Source organism: Oryctolagus cuniculus, chromosome 13 (genome assembly GCF_051225735.1).
Source record: "Oryctolagus cuniculus isolate XC-2025 breed Fujian yellow rabbit chromosome 13, ASM5122573v1, whole genome shotgun sequence".
In the NCBI taxonomy this organism is placed as follows: Eukaryota; Metazoa; Chordata; class Mammalia; order Lagomorpha; family Leporidae; genus Oryctolagus; species Oryctolagus cuniculus.
Genome location: NC_142879.1, coordinates 14,214,698 through 14,228,859, shown reverse-complemented (window position 1 = coordinate 14,228,859; position 14,162 = coordinate 14,214,698). Strand labels below are relative to the sequence as shown.

At 43.3% G+C, this 14,162-nt stretch overlaps 1 long non-coding RNA gene across 2 annotated transcripts in view; it reads right to left on the bottom strand.

Annotated features, from left to right (window-relative positions):
• The window catches only part of LOC149122484 (uncharacterized), a 95,064-nt gene extending 80,911 nt beyond the window's left edge, over positions 1 to 14,153 (bottom strand). Inside the window, exon 1 of one of the 2 annotated variants that reach the window (XR_016219496.1) lies at positions 13,662 to 14,153. This is a non-coding gene — a long non-coding RNA (uncharacterized LOC149122484). The remainder of the gene's footprint in view (positions 1 to 13,661) is intronic. The other variant, XR_016219495.1, reaches the window with a different exon arrangement.
• Positions 14,154 to 14,162: the final 9 nt, after the last annotated feature.

The following is a 14,162-nucleotide window of genomic DNA, read 5'->3' as shown; positions in this document are numbered from 1 at the left end:
AGGCAGAGTGGACAGTGAGAGAGAGAGAGAGAGAGAGAGAGAGAGAGAGAGAGAAAGGTCTTCCTTTGCCGTTGCTTCACCCTCCAATGGCCGCCACGGCCGGCGCTCTGCGGCCGGCGCACTGCGCTGATCCGATGGCGGGAGCCAGGTGCTTCTCCTGGTCTCCCATGGGGTGCAGGGCCCAAGGACTTGGGCCATCCTCCACTGCACTCCCTGGCCACAGCAGAGAGCTGGCATGGAAGAGGGGCAACCGGGACAGAATCCGGCGCCCCGACCGGGACTAGAACCCGGTGTGCTGGTGCCGCAAGGCAGAGGATTAGCCTATTGAGCCACGGCACTGGCCTCATATAGTCATTTAAGAATAGTTCCATATAAACTGACTTCAGATATATTATTTAATGGGGGCTGATGCTGTGGCATAGTGAGTAAAGACGCCACTTACAGTGCTGGCATCCCATATGGGTGCCAGTTCGAGACTCAACTGCTCCACTTCTGATCCAGCTCTCTGCTATGGCCTAGGAAAGCAGTAGAAGATAGCCCAGCTTCTTGGGCTCCTGCACCTGTGTGGGAAGACCCACAGGAAACTCTTGGCTCCTGACTTCAGATCAGCGCAGCTCCTGCTGTTGTGACCAACTAGGGAGTGAACCAGCTGATGGAAGACCGCTCGCTCGCTCTCTGTCTCTCTCTCTCTCTGCCTCTCCTTCTCTCTGTGTAACTCTGACTTTCAATCAAATAAATCTTTTTTAAAAAGATATATTATTTAGTGAAAAATGCAATTTGCTGAACAGTATGTGTATTGTGATTTCACTTGCATTGTAATCTATATGGATAATGTAATTATAACAGATTTTAAATTTTAAATTTAGGTTACGATCAGTACATATGTGTATACAATGGCAATATGTGCTTTTCATAGATGTACACACATAAGTATGTACTATTTTGACAATCATAAGAAAAAGGCAATTATGTTTAACAAAGAGAATTATTTAGTGATAATGGTATAACACAAACACTACATCAACTGAGAGGGAAAAAGATACAAAGTAGTACATTTGGTGTGCCCAATGTCACAAAAGAAACCTCTGTGTGTGTGTGTGTGTGTGTGCATGTACATAAATGCACTTCCATAGAAAAAAAATCTGAAACAGTTACCAACATATGGAAACTGTCTATTTCTGGAAGATAGAGTATGACTGTTTTCTTAGTTGTTTTTCTTCATCATTCTTTTTTTTTTTTTTTTTTTTTTTTTTGACAGAGTGGACAGTGAGAGAGAGAGAGAGAGAGAGAGAGACAAAGGTCTTCCAATTGCCATTGGTTCACCCTCCAATGGCTGCTGTGGCTGGCGCGCTGATCCAAAACCAGGAGCCAGGAGCCAGGTGCTTCCTCCTGGTCTCCCATGTGGGTGCAGAGCCCAAGCACTTGGGCCATCCTCCACTGCACTCCCTGGCCACAGCAGAGAGCTGGCCTGGAAGAGGGGCAACCGGGACAGAATCCAGCGCCCTGACTGGGACTAGAACCCGGTGTGCTGGCACCGCAGGAGGAGGATTAGCCTAATGAGCCGTGGCACTGGCCATCATTCTTTATTTCTTAAGCCTTCTACATCAAATATTTATTTTTGCACTTAGAAAAATTCCACTTTTCAGGAAAAAAAATCTATGTACAAAAGGAATTTGTTGCATCATTTGTTAGTGGCCAAAATACAGAAATTTGCACACTAGATAGTTAATGGCTTACAACTTCAATGGGACTAGGGATGGAGACAGGAAGACAGGAATGGAGAATGAGAGAGTATATGTCTGCATGTATGTGTGTGCATTAATCATAATATCATGCACACACAATATACCATTAAAAGCACATGCACAGAGCATGCCTGATTCAGATAAACGTCAAATATGCTAGGACCAATACTTCTCATTCTTCTCACCCTGCAAGCTGACTTTCCCCTTCCTAATCCCAAGGGTATGGGTATATGGAATGATCAGGTTAAATCTGATTCTAAACCATTGGTCTATGGAAAGCCTTGTTGTTGTTGTTTGTGGGTGTGAACTCTTACAGGAAGCATCCCCATCCCACCTTCTATACAGGTTCACCTCTTCAGTGCTCCATAATATCTATCACTGCCCTGGGAAGAATAGGTACCAGCTCTGTGTGTCTCTTCCACAGTAGGTTATCTTGATGTCTTCATACCATATGACTTACGCAGTGATATATGTGATAGGTGTTAATTGAAGATAGGTACGTATTGCATGTTTGGATGAATGAATTACCCAATACCTTCATGGAGAAGTCAGCCAGAGGGTATAAAGTTTCCAAAGATAGTCCCTAAAATCATTCTGTGACCTGGTCTTGGTTTCTAACTCAAGAGACCAAGTCAGGTGGCACATGTCAAATTCCAAAATACTCTAGAGTGTGATTCTCAGATGGGAGATATTATCTCAAGGAAGCAAAAATCTTTCCCAGTGGGGAAGGGACTTGAGGAAAATGTCTAAGTATTACAGAGGTTTGCAGTCCTCTGAAGTGTAATCCTATCAGACAAAAAAAAATTATTCCTTAGTAATTAATTCATCTCATTAGAGATTAAATTTGGTTAATTGATTTAAGGTAAAATCCAATTAAGAATCTCTGATTTAAAGTTAGCTGCAGCTGCCTGGATGAGGAACAAGGCTTACCTCCTTGGTAAGAGATAAAAAATAAATTTCCTAACTAAGAAGCTCCCACATATCTTACTTTAATTAGAAGGAACTCAAGGGGCAGATCTGGATCTGCAGAACCTCTTGTATTTGTTGCTAAGCTCACTGTCACACCAGAAATGATGCATCAGAGGATAGACACGGACATGGAACAGGCACAGGTGTCACAGTGGTCAAGCAGAAGCAGAAACTCAGGATCAGTCTGCAAGACCAGGAACAGAGATGGAGAGAAGGTGGTTAGGGCCTGAGGCCAGCCCCAGACAGCATCTCGGACCATGTTCCAAATTATAACATTAGGAATCATGCTGTCACCGTCTTGACTTCAAGAATCAACTGCCGGAAAGTTTTGTTTCTATGCCACACCCCCTCCAGACTGAGCCAAAGTGAACACATACATTACTTTGGACCAAGCTTTCTGTGATGTCATCGACACATCCCTAAAGGTCCATACCAGTTACATGCCTTGATCGTTTCTATTGATGCCAATTCCTCCTGGCTCCAATTCCTTTCTCCTCTTCACCTGCCTGCCACTGAGGTCCCTGTCGTCCAGGTTTTGGCACTGATGACCCTTTTAACTATGATGTTTATTTTGTGATATGTTCCTTGCTCGTTCTCTCTCACATAGATTCTTCCCTGCTATAAATCATCATGTGTTACTGGTTCCACATACAGGGGGCTTCAAAAACATCACAGAAAATAAAATTAAAGGATAAGCTTGTTTTGATGCCAAAAAAAAAAAAAACCTGAAACCTACACACATAAGGGGTTATCAAAAGTTCATGAAGATACATATTACCAAAAAAATTACATGTGTTTTAATTTTTTCACCAAAATAAACTTGGCTTACAATTTATTTTTATTTACTAAAAAGGCAGAGTGGCAGAGAGAAAGATCTTGCACCCACTGGCTCACTCCCCAGATACCCACGACAGCCAAGGCTGGCCCAGGTGGAAGCCAGGTACCTGGAACCTGGTCTCTGACATGGGTGGCAGGGACCCAAGTTCATGAGCCACCATCAGCTGTCTTCCAGGATGCACATTAGCTGGGTGCTGGATGGGTAACTAGTAGCCAGGACTTGACCAGGCACTGTGATATGGGATGTGGGCATCCCAAATGGGGACTCAACCCACTGCACCCAACAATGGCCCCAAAATAAACATTTGAAATTCTATTTTTCAGCAAAACTTTTGATTTTTTTTTTTTTACAGGCAGAGTGGACAGTGAGAGAGAGAGAAGTCTTCCTTTTGCCTTTGGTTCACCCTCCAATGGCCACCACGGCCAGTGCACTGCGGCTGGCACACGGTGCTGATCCGAAGCCAGGAGCCAGGTGCTTTTCCTGGTCTCCCATGCAGGTGCAGGGACCAAGCACTAGGGCCATCCTCCACTGCACTCCCTGGCCACAGCAGAGAGCTGGCCTGGAAGAGGGGCAACCGGGAAATAATCCAGTGCCCCAACCGGGACTAGAACCCGGTGTGCTGGTGCTGCAGGTAGAGGATTAGCCTAGTGAGCCACGGCGCCGGCCCCTTTGCGTTTCATATCACATATTTTGGATGTTAAACAAATGAGGGCTTGGTCTCTCATTCAACATTTCCCAAACTCTGTGCTGTAGAAAGTAGCATTCTGAGCAATGTGGAAGGTGTTTCTCTCACACAAGTCTGCTACTTGCTAAGAGGTGATATTCCACATCACATGGAGCTGGAGGAAAGAGGACTGTCGCTGATGTGATCCTAGCTTCATCACGGTTTCTCAGATGGCCTTGAGCAAACCCCTCTCCGCTTCCAAGTCTCAGCTTGCCCACTGAGAAACAAAAACTTGAGCCAGCTCCTCTCTGAGGATCTTTCCCAGCCAGGAACATTATGGCACTCAAGTCTTGAAATAATCTTTCAGATAAAGAAATATTTTCACAAAGTAGGTCACACGATGCAGCCACAGAGTTCCCTGAACATAAAGTCAGCACCTGCTATTTTAAAAGTGTGTTAAGGGAAAATCTGAAAAAATAAGGAATGCAAGCAAAAAAATTGTTTTCCTTAAGATACTGAAATTATTCTATAAATCTAGACATGACAAAGAGATTATAGACAGAATGTTGAATTTTCTGAGAACAATGAATTTTGAAATGCTATTTCTGAGGGCTAGCACTGTGGCATAGCGGGTAAAGCCACTGCCTGTAGTGCTGGCACCCCATAGGGTTGGAGTTCCAGCTGCTCCACTTCCAATCCAGCCCTCTGCTGAAGCCTGGAAAAGCAGTAGAAAATGGCCCAAGTTCTTGGGTCCCTATACCCATGTGAGAGACATAGAAAAAGCTCCTGGCTCCTGGCTTTGGACTGGCCCAGCTCCAGCCATCACAGCCATTTGGGGAGTGACCCCCTGGATAAAGACCTCTCTTTCTCTGCCTCTGTCTCTCTGTAACTCTGCCTTTCCAATAAATAAATAAATCTTAAAAAAAAAAAAAAAGAAATACTATTTCCTGACCTCATCTCACTGTTGTCCCACACCTCAGAAAAGAGTTTGGCTGTTAATCTTATTTTAAGATTTACTTATTTATTTGAAAGTCAGAGTGATAGAGGGAGAAAAAGGGATCTTCCAGCTGCTGGTTCACTCCTAGAATGGCCAGGCCAAAACCAGGGGAGCCTGGAACTCCATTCTGGTCTCCCACATGGGTGCCGGGTGACCAAGTGCTTGAGTCACCTTCTGTTGCCTCCCCACGAATTTATTTATTAATTTATAGAGGACAGACTTCAAGAATTTCACAGATATGATTCCAAGAATACAATGATCCTTCCATTTTTAAAAATGTTTTGTGATAGCGTAGTTTCAATTTATTCTATAATCACAGACTCATGGCTCTTCTAAACAAAGAGCTGTACACATAAGAAGTTGAAAGGCCACTGTTCCACAGGAATATAAATAAGGGTATGAATAATCAGATTATAGGATGTCAGTTCCACTCATATATATCAAGGCTTTTTTGTACTCTTTTTATTAGCTACTTCAAATCAAAGAAAACATAAGACATTGATCTTTTTGAGTCTGGCTTATTTTGCTAAGCATAATGATCTCCAGTTGCATCTACTTTGTTGCAAAAACAGATTTCATTATCTTTTATGGCTGAGTAGTATTCCATGGTGTATATGTACCACATGTTCTTTATCTGGTCATCAGTTTATGGACCCCTGGGCCAATTCCATATCTTAGCTATAAACATGGGGTGCAGATAACTCTTTCATATGCTGATTTCATTTCCTTTTAGTAAATTCCCAGGAGTGGGATGGCTAGGTCATATGGTAGATTTGTTTTTCAGATTTCTGAGGAATCCTCAGACTATCTTCCATAATGGTTGTACTATTTTACATTCCCACCAACCATAGATTAGGATATCCTTTTCTCCACATTCTTATTAGCACCTGTATTTTTGGATTTTTTTGGATGAGAGCCATCCTAACTGGGGTGAGGTGAAACCTCTTTGTGGTTTTTACTTATATATCCCTGGTGGCTAGTGATCCTGAGCAGTTTTTTATGTGTCTGTTGGCCATTTATATTTTATCATTTGAAAAATACCTGTTCATGTGCTTTGTGAATTTTTCTTAATTTGTGTTAATACAAAGAGAACAGGGGCTAGCACTGTGGTGTAGTAGGCTAAGCCTCTGCCTGAAGCACTGGCATCCCATATGGGTGCTGGTTCGTGTCCCAATTTCTCCTCTCTGATCCAGCTCTCTGCTTATGGCCTGGGAAGACAGTGGAACATGGCCAAGTGCTTGGAGTCCTGCACCCACATGGGAGACCTGGAAGAAGCTCCTGGCTCCTGAGTTCACACTAGTCCAGCTCCAGCCATGACAGCCATCAGCGGATGGAAGACATTTCTCTCTTTCTCTCCCCTATTCTGTCTATGACTCTACCTCTCAAATAAATAAAAAATATTTTTAAAATATAAAGATAACAGATTTCATATATTTCACAGATACATTTCTAAAAGGATAACTGCACTTCCCTCCTCTCATGCCACTGCTTGTTTTGTTTTGTTGTTGTTGAGTGTCTTGAGTTCCTTATATATCCCAGATATTAATCCTTTATCAGATACATAGTGTGCACATATTTTCTGCCATTCTGTTGGTTGTCTCTCCACTTTATGGAGTGTTTGCTGTGCAGAAGCTTCTTAGGTTGATGTAATCCTATTTGCCTATTTTTGCTTCTATTGCCTGTGCCCCTAGGGTCTTATACAAGAAGTTCTTGCCCATTGGCTACTAATCTTAATGCCTCCCACATATACACACTGTGAGGCAAAAAATATACCCCCATACACTAGCTTTTTATTATCAGAACAAAAGATTTGGAGCAGCCTAGTCTTACAAAGAATGATGCTATTTTGGCTCACAAATCTGGAGGTGTGAGCTCGAGAGGTCTCCCTTGTTATCTTTTTGCTGGCAGAGTTCCAAGGTGGTACAGAGCATCACACGGTAAGAGGCAGGGAGCCCACATGTTTGTCTGTGTCTCTGCTTCTAGAACCATCAGTACTCCACCGATGGGGGATTTGCCAGAGGGGCTCCACCCTAGTGACCTAATCCAACCTCACCACTACCCAAACCCTACCTCGAGCCACCATAACTGGATTAAGTCGGTACCCTCTTAGTACCATTAACATAAGACTTTAAAGACTAATGCGTGAGTTCCAGGGCCAAATGATTTTCAAACTATAGCCCACATTTGGAAGAAGCATGGAGCAAAGTCATAGACATAAACAAAGCAAGGTTCCCCAAGTTCATGGCCAAGAGAAGGCAGATCTCACTGCCTTTTCTTCACTGCTTCCCCTCACTGGTCTCTGATCTTGGCAACCAACTGTCCTCATGGCCCGAGTAGCAGACATCCAGACCAAGCCAGAAATTTATGCTCATTCTTCCCATGCATGAAATACAAGAGTACCCATGCATGAACTACAAGAGTACCCTATTTATTTTTTTAAAAAATGGTCCTAAGATATGTACTTTTCCACCCTCAAATATTGTGCCTAGGATCACTTAACAGCATGGTGCTATATTATCAACAAGATATCTTACTAAATGCTGCCTTGTCAGCTCCTACATTTGTTACTAATTGTGAGAAAAGTTTACCTTAGATCAGTGGATATATATATATAGTTCAAAAAAAAAAAAAGAAAAAGTCTGGTTAATTGAGCTATCAGCTTCTAGAAGTACTTTATTTACTAATAAAATATTACATCAGGGGGAACTAAAATAAAATCAATCAAATTAAAATTTACAGTAACAACTTGGGAATTTTTTCCCAGAGATACTTGAAAATAAAAATCAATATCAAAAAACAAATAAACAATGAAGACACCATTACCAAAATCTCATCTTAATTAGTCAACATTGTTTAATAAAATCATCATTCATGGGCTGGCACTGTGGTACAGCAAGTGAATCCACTGCCTGTGATGCTGGCAGCCCATAAGAATATGAGTTCTAATCCCTGCTGCTCCACTTCCAACCCAGCTTCCTGCTAATGTACCTGGTAAAGCAGCAGAAGATGGCCTGAATGCTTAGGCCCCTGAATGTAAGATGCCTCTCTGTGTCTCTCCCTTTGTCTTTATACTATTAAAATGTCTACCCTATCCAAAGCAATATACAGAGTCAATGCAATCCTTATGAAAATACCAATGACATTCTTTATAGAAACAGGAAAACAATCTTAAAATTCATATGGCACCACAAAAGACCCAGAATTGTCAAAGTGATCCTGAGCAAAAAAATAAAGCTGAAAACATCACAATACCTGACTTCAAAGCATACTACAAAGCTATAATAATTAAAACAGCATGGTATTGGCATAAAAAGTAGCACATATATCTATGGGACAGGATAGAGAACTCAGAAATTAACCCACATACATACAGCCTCCTGATTTTGACAAAGTTGCCAAGAACATACACTAGATAAAAAATAATTTTCTTCATAAATGGCACTGGCGAAACTGGATACACATATGTAGAAGAGTGAAATTAGATCCCTACCTCGTACCATATACAAAGACCAACTCACAATGGCTCAAAGACCTACATGTAAGAACTAGAATAAAAAGTAAACATTCTAAGACATGGGTGTAGGTAAAGATTTTTTTTTAGATAAGACCCCAAAAATGTAGGCAGCAAAAGCAAAACTAGATAAGTAGGGTTATAGCGAACTAAGAAGCTTCTGCACAGCAAAGGAAATAATCAATGCAGGAAAGAGACAATTAGCAGAATGGGAGAAAATATTTACAAGCTATTTGTCTGACAAAAGATTAATATCCAGAATGTCAAGAGCTCCAAAGTCTCAATAACTGAAAAACAATCAGTTAAGAATTGGCCCAGGGCCCGGCACTGTGGCCTAGTAGGCCAAGCTTCCGCCTGTGGCACCGGCATCCCATATGGGCACCAGTTCATTTCCCAGTTGCTCCTCTTCTGATCCAGCTCTCTGCTATGGCCTGGGAAAGCAGTAGAAGATGGCCCAAGTCCTTGGGCCCCTGTACTCATGTGGGTGACCAGGAAGAAGCTCCTGGCTCCTGGCTTCAGATCCTCACAGCTCCAGCCATTGTGGCCATTTGGGAAGTGAAACAACAGATGGAAAATCAGTGTCTGCCTGTCTCTCTCTGACTTTTCCTTTCAAATATAAATAAATAAATCATTAAAAACAATGGAAGGCACAAGCTTTGAATCAGGCAGAACTGGTTTTGAATTCCAAACTCGCTATCAAGCTGTGTGACCACAGGCAAGTCATTCAACTTTAAACCTCAGTTCACTCTTCTAAAACTGGTATTATAACACACAGTCAGAAAACTAATCAATAATATGATCTCGGTGATATACTGTAGGCTCAAAAATAACAATTATTATTACCATGAGACCAGCCACCCATGGAAAAATCCCACCTTGAAGTATGACCTAAAAGTGTGTAATTGGGAGCAAATGTTTAGCCTAGAGGTTACGATGCCCATATCCCACATGGGAATACCTGGGTTTGAGTCCCATCTCTGGCTCCTGACTCTAGATTTCTGCTAATGCAGATCCTGGGAGGCAGTAGTATGGCTCAAGCTAATTAAGCTCCTGCCACCTATTTCAGACCTGGATAGCAATATCTAGCTCCCAGCCTCAACCCTGGCCCACCCTGGCATTTGTGAGTATTTGGGAAATAAATTAGAGGATGAGCTTGATCTCTCTCTCTCTCTCTCTGCCTATCAAAGTACATTATTGACAGATGTTCGAAATCCTCAAGTCCAATCCACCTTACTGAGCACTGAGCTACCAGAAAATGATTGAATGTAAGCTATGACTTAATAATCCTTTATCAGAAGAGCCATTACCTGCATAAAATGTATAATCACAAAATTCAGGATTTGACAGTGTTGATCCAATGCTAAATCACAAAGAGAGAGAGAGAGAGAGAGAGAGAGAGAGAGAAACTGCATCTAGTACTTGAGTCACAAAGCAAGTACATCCCATTGAGGACCAAGGGGAAGTCAGCAGGATTTACAGTGTCATCTTTCAGATATCATTCAAATTAATGCAACTCCCTCCCTGGAATTCCACAAACATCCAGCTGAGTGCCATTATCAATAGGTCCTTCCTGGTAACTTAATTCTAGAAACTGGAACTCCTACATGGCATAAACAAATGAAAGGGCATATTCTCTGGAAATCAATAAATTGTCTCTTAATAAAACCAGATGCTTACTGTTATTTTCTTTTTTGAGATTTATTTATTTATTTGAAAGGCTGAGTGACAGAGAGGGAGAGGAAGAGGGGAAGGGAGTGGGGAAGAGGTTGGGGGAGAACTCTATCTGGGTCTCCCACATGGATGACAAGGTCCCAAGAACTTGGGCCATCACCTGCTGTGGTCCTGGGTACATTAGCAGGAAGCTGGATTGGAAGCAGTGTTCAGGACTTGAAGCAGCACTCTGATGAGGAATGCTGGCATTGCATATTTAACCAACTGCACCACACTGCTGGCCCCATGTTAGCTGTTACTGTTACTAGTTTTGTTAACATGAGCCAGGCCCAAAGAGCTTGATAAGGTCTGGCAGATGATGTTAACAAAACTCAAGATGCTTTGCTTCCAAACCGGAGGACCAGATCCTGGGCTATAGTAATCCTATCAAACTATTGCTTTTCCAAGGAAACCTATAGACACAGCCAGCCCACCAGCCTCCATGACGGTCCACTCTGATGACAGGTCTTGAACACCAACCACTAGAGTGGTTTTCTGAATTCCACCCTTAAAAAGATCAACCAATAGATGCCATTCTCTTTCTCAAATATTGAGAAGGTCTCTTGTTGAAATCTACCCATAAAGATGGTGACAGAGCAGGGATGCATATCCTTACTATCACCCTGGATTCTAACATTATGTCAATCCATTTTCATATTTATGATAATTTCTGCTATAAAATATTATTTGCTATTGCTAACGGACCAATAGTATGAAAGATTATATTAGGGCGGCACTGTGGTATGGCGAGTAAAGTAGCTGTCTACAGCACTGACATGCCTTATGGACTCTGGTTCGATTCCCAGACATTCCACTTCTGATCCAGCTCCTTGCTAATATCCCTAGGAAAGCAGAAGATGGCTCAAGTGATTGGGCCCCTGCACCAAGGTGTGAGTCCCAGATGAAGTGCCTGGCTTCAGTCTGGCTCAGCCTTGGGAGTGAACTAGAGGATGGAAGAATGATTTCTTTCCTTCTATCTTCTCTCTCTCTCTCTCTCTCTCTCTCTCTCCTTCCCCCCATAACTCTTTAAAACACACAATCTAAAAGTTTATATTAATAATGCCTAGCTAGCTACATATTCATATTGGTTTACTGCTACAAAAAGAAGGAAGAGCTACCTGCCCTCACAGACACTCTGATAACTCATCCATGGTAGATACTTTAAAGTTATTTAAATAAAAATGGAACATTTCACTTTATTTTAAAAATAGTCACATCAGCGCCAGCAAACACAAACCAAATACCTTCCAAGTACTTTAAATGAAAGAACTACAGAGAATTCACAGTTTACTTCTTGGTGAAAGATGGTGTCTCAAAATAAGGACCATTCTGTTTTTAAAAGCTTCTTAGCAAGATAAATACATGAGCCAAGAGGAATGCAAAACTTGGAGAAGAAAAATGAGCCCTAAATTTTACTTCCAAAATCTACTTAAGGAAAACACGTATTCTATTAAGAAAGGAGAGAGACACTTCCCCCTCCCTCTTCACTCTCACAAAGGAGGATGTGTGAAATCTCACAGCCCCCAGAGAGCAATATTTGACTCACAGCACATGACATGGTTTCACACATTGGTTACTAAAGGAGTCCAAATAGATGCAGGAAGACACAGCCACTCCTCCAAGTTTCTACTTGTGAAACTCACAAATCTCCCCTTAAAACACAAATTTTCTTCTAGTTTATCCTACTCTAACATAGACACATACTGAATGGGCTTAACATCAAATAATGTTGCACTTTCCTCACATGCTTTAAAATATAATTGATATATTTTAATACATATTTACTATATTAGCATCATTGTGTTCAAAGATAAAAATGAACCACATCCATCATTCCAATTCATTGCACTAAAGAGAGAAGGACCCAGAAAGTGATGAGCCCCTTGCTTGTTGGCAGTGAGCTCTATGCATCCACGCCATGTCAGCCAAAAGGCTGGAGAATATGGCAGAAGGGCAAGGCACCTGTGAGAGAGCTGGGCTGATGTATGATACTCCCCAAGTCCTATCAAGGCTCAGGAGACAGATTGTCCAATATGTCAGTAGCAACACAGGTATGCCAAAAAAAAAAAAAAAAAAAAAAAAAACAAACAAACCTAGACCAGTACAGAAACCATGCACCTGCCAAGGTCCCATTGAAATCAATCTAGTGATAAAAGTCCTCGATGTTTGCCATCCCTAGGGAGCCACCCCAGCCCACAGTCCTAGAGAATGAGCTTGTCCATGCACCTACAGGGAGCAACTTGGCCATCGGGTTTGAACAATCTATAGCCCTGCCTCACCGGGCCTATCAATTTCTCTCCCAGGCTTTTGGAATTGTGACACGGGCGAGTCACGAGGCAACTGTGATCCTTGATCTCGGCCCACGCACACCTGGGGGCTGTGGGGCAGCCATGTCAATCACAGGCTGATCAGCCTAAACCCACCAGCAGCAGAGAGGAGGGGGTGAAGGAGGAGAGGGAGGCAGGAGTAAAAGACCAGGCGGCAGGCCGGCGCCGTGGTTCACTAGGCTAATCCTCCGCCTTGCGGCGCCAGCACACCGGGTTCTAGTCCTGGTCGGGGTGCCGGTTCTGTCCCGGTTGCCCCTCTTCCAGGCCAGTTCTCTGCTGTGGCCAGGGAGTGCAGTGGAGGATGGCCCAAGTGCTTGGGCCCTGCACCCCATGGGAGACCAGGATAAGTACCTGGCTCCTGCCTTCCGATCAGTGTGGTGCGCCGGCTGCGGCGGCCAGTGGAGGGTGAACCAACAGCAAAGGAAGACCTTTCTCTCTGTCTCTCTCTCTCTCTCTCTCACTGTCCACTCTGCCTGTCAAAAAAAAAAAAAAAAAGACCAGGCGGCTGAGGATGGCAGGGGAGGGAAAGAGGTGCTGCCTGGCCCCCAACCTCATTCCAGGGCCTGTTCTTGCCCTCAGATGCAGCTGCATGCGTTTTCTTCCGGTCCCATTTTCCCTTAAGCCGGTCTGAGCCAGCTCTGCACCTCGCCTTTGAGAGAGCTCCTCACCGCTACCTCCTCTCCAGCACGTGGAGCACAGCTCTGAAAAGACTCGTTTCTTCCTTTCAACCGCTCTCCGCTCTCGCTCGCCGGTCAGAAGCTCCGCCAGCGCTTCTGTGGGTGCCTAGCGCCACAGTCAACAACGCAGGCTTGAAATAATCAATCTTTGTTCCCTTCTGTCTTGAATCTGGGGCTTGTGGACCCCACGGTTACAAAGCATTTCCTTTTAAAACCTACTTACCTTTAATCAGAACCAGAAGCACACAGTCAACAGTTTGCAGTAACAATAGCAACAACAACTGCTTAAAAAGCAGTTGGGTTTTCCCCCCTCACTTTGATTTCTGGTTGGTCTGTCTGCAGCGCCTGTTTCCAGCCTTTAAAAATCGAAAAGAAAAGCCCTGCTATCGGCCTTTCTATATTTTTAATGATTTTTCACATTGACCTGCCAAAAGGCCCGAGGCTGAAAAACCCCAACAAGGCGTAATGGTAATGGAATCTCTGCTGAGGACAAACCGCCCCTCGTGAGCACCTGCGTCAGCTGCTTCGCTACGTAACAGCCCCCTAACAAGCTCGCCTGCCCCCAGTCTTGGCAGAAAGGAGAAGAATTGTGTCCCAGAACAGGCGACCAGAGCGTGCCGAGGGCAATGCAGCCCACGAATCAACCAGGAGACAGTTACAGTTCCAACCTTAGACACACATGGATTAGTTTTCAAAATATATCGACTCTGCCATTTTGAAAATT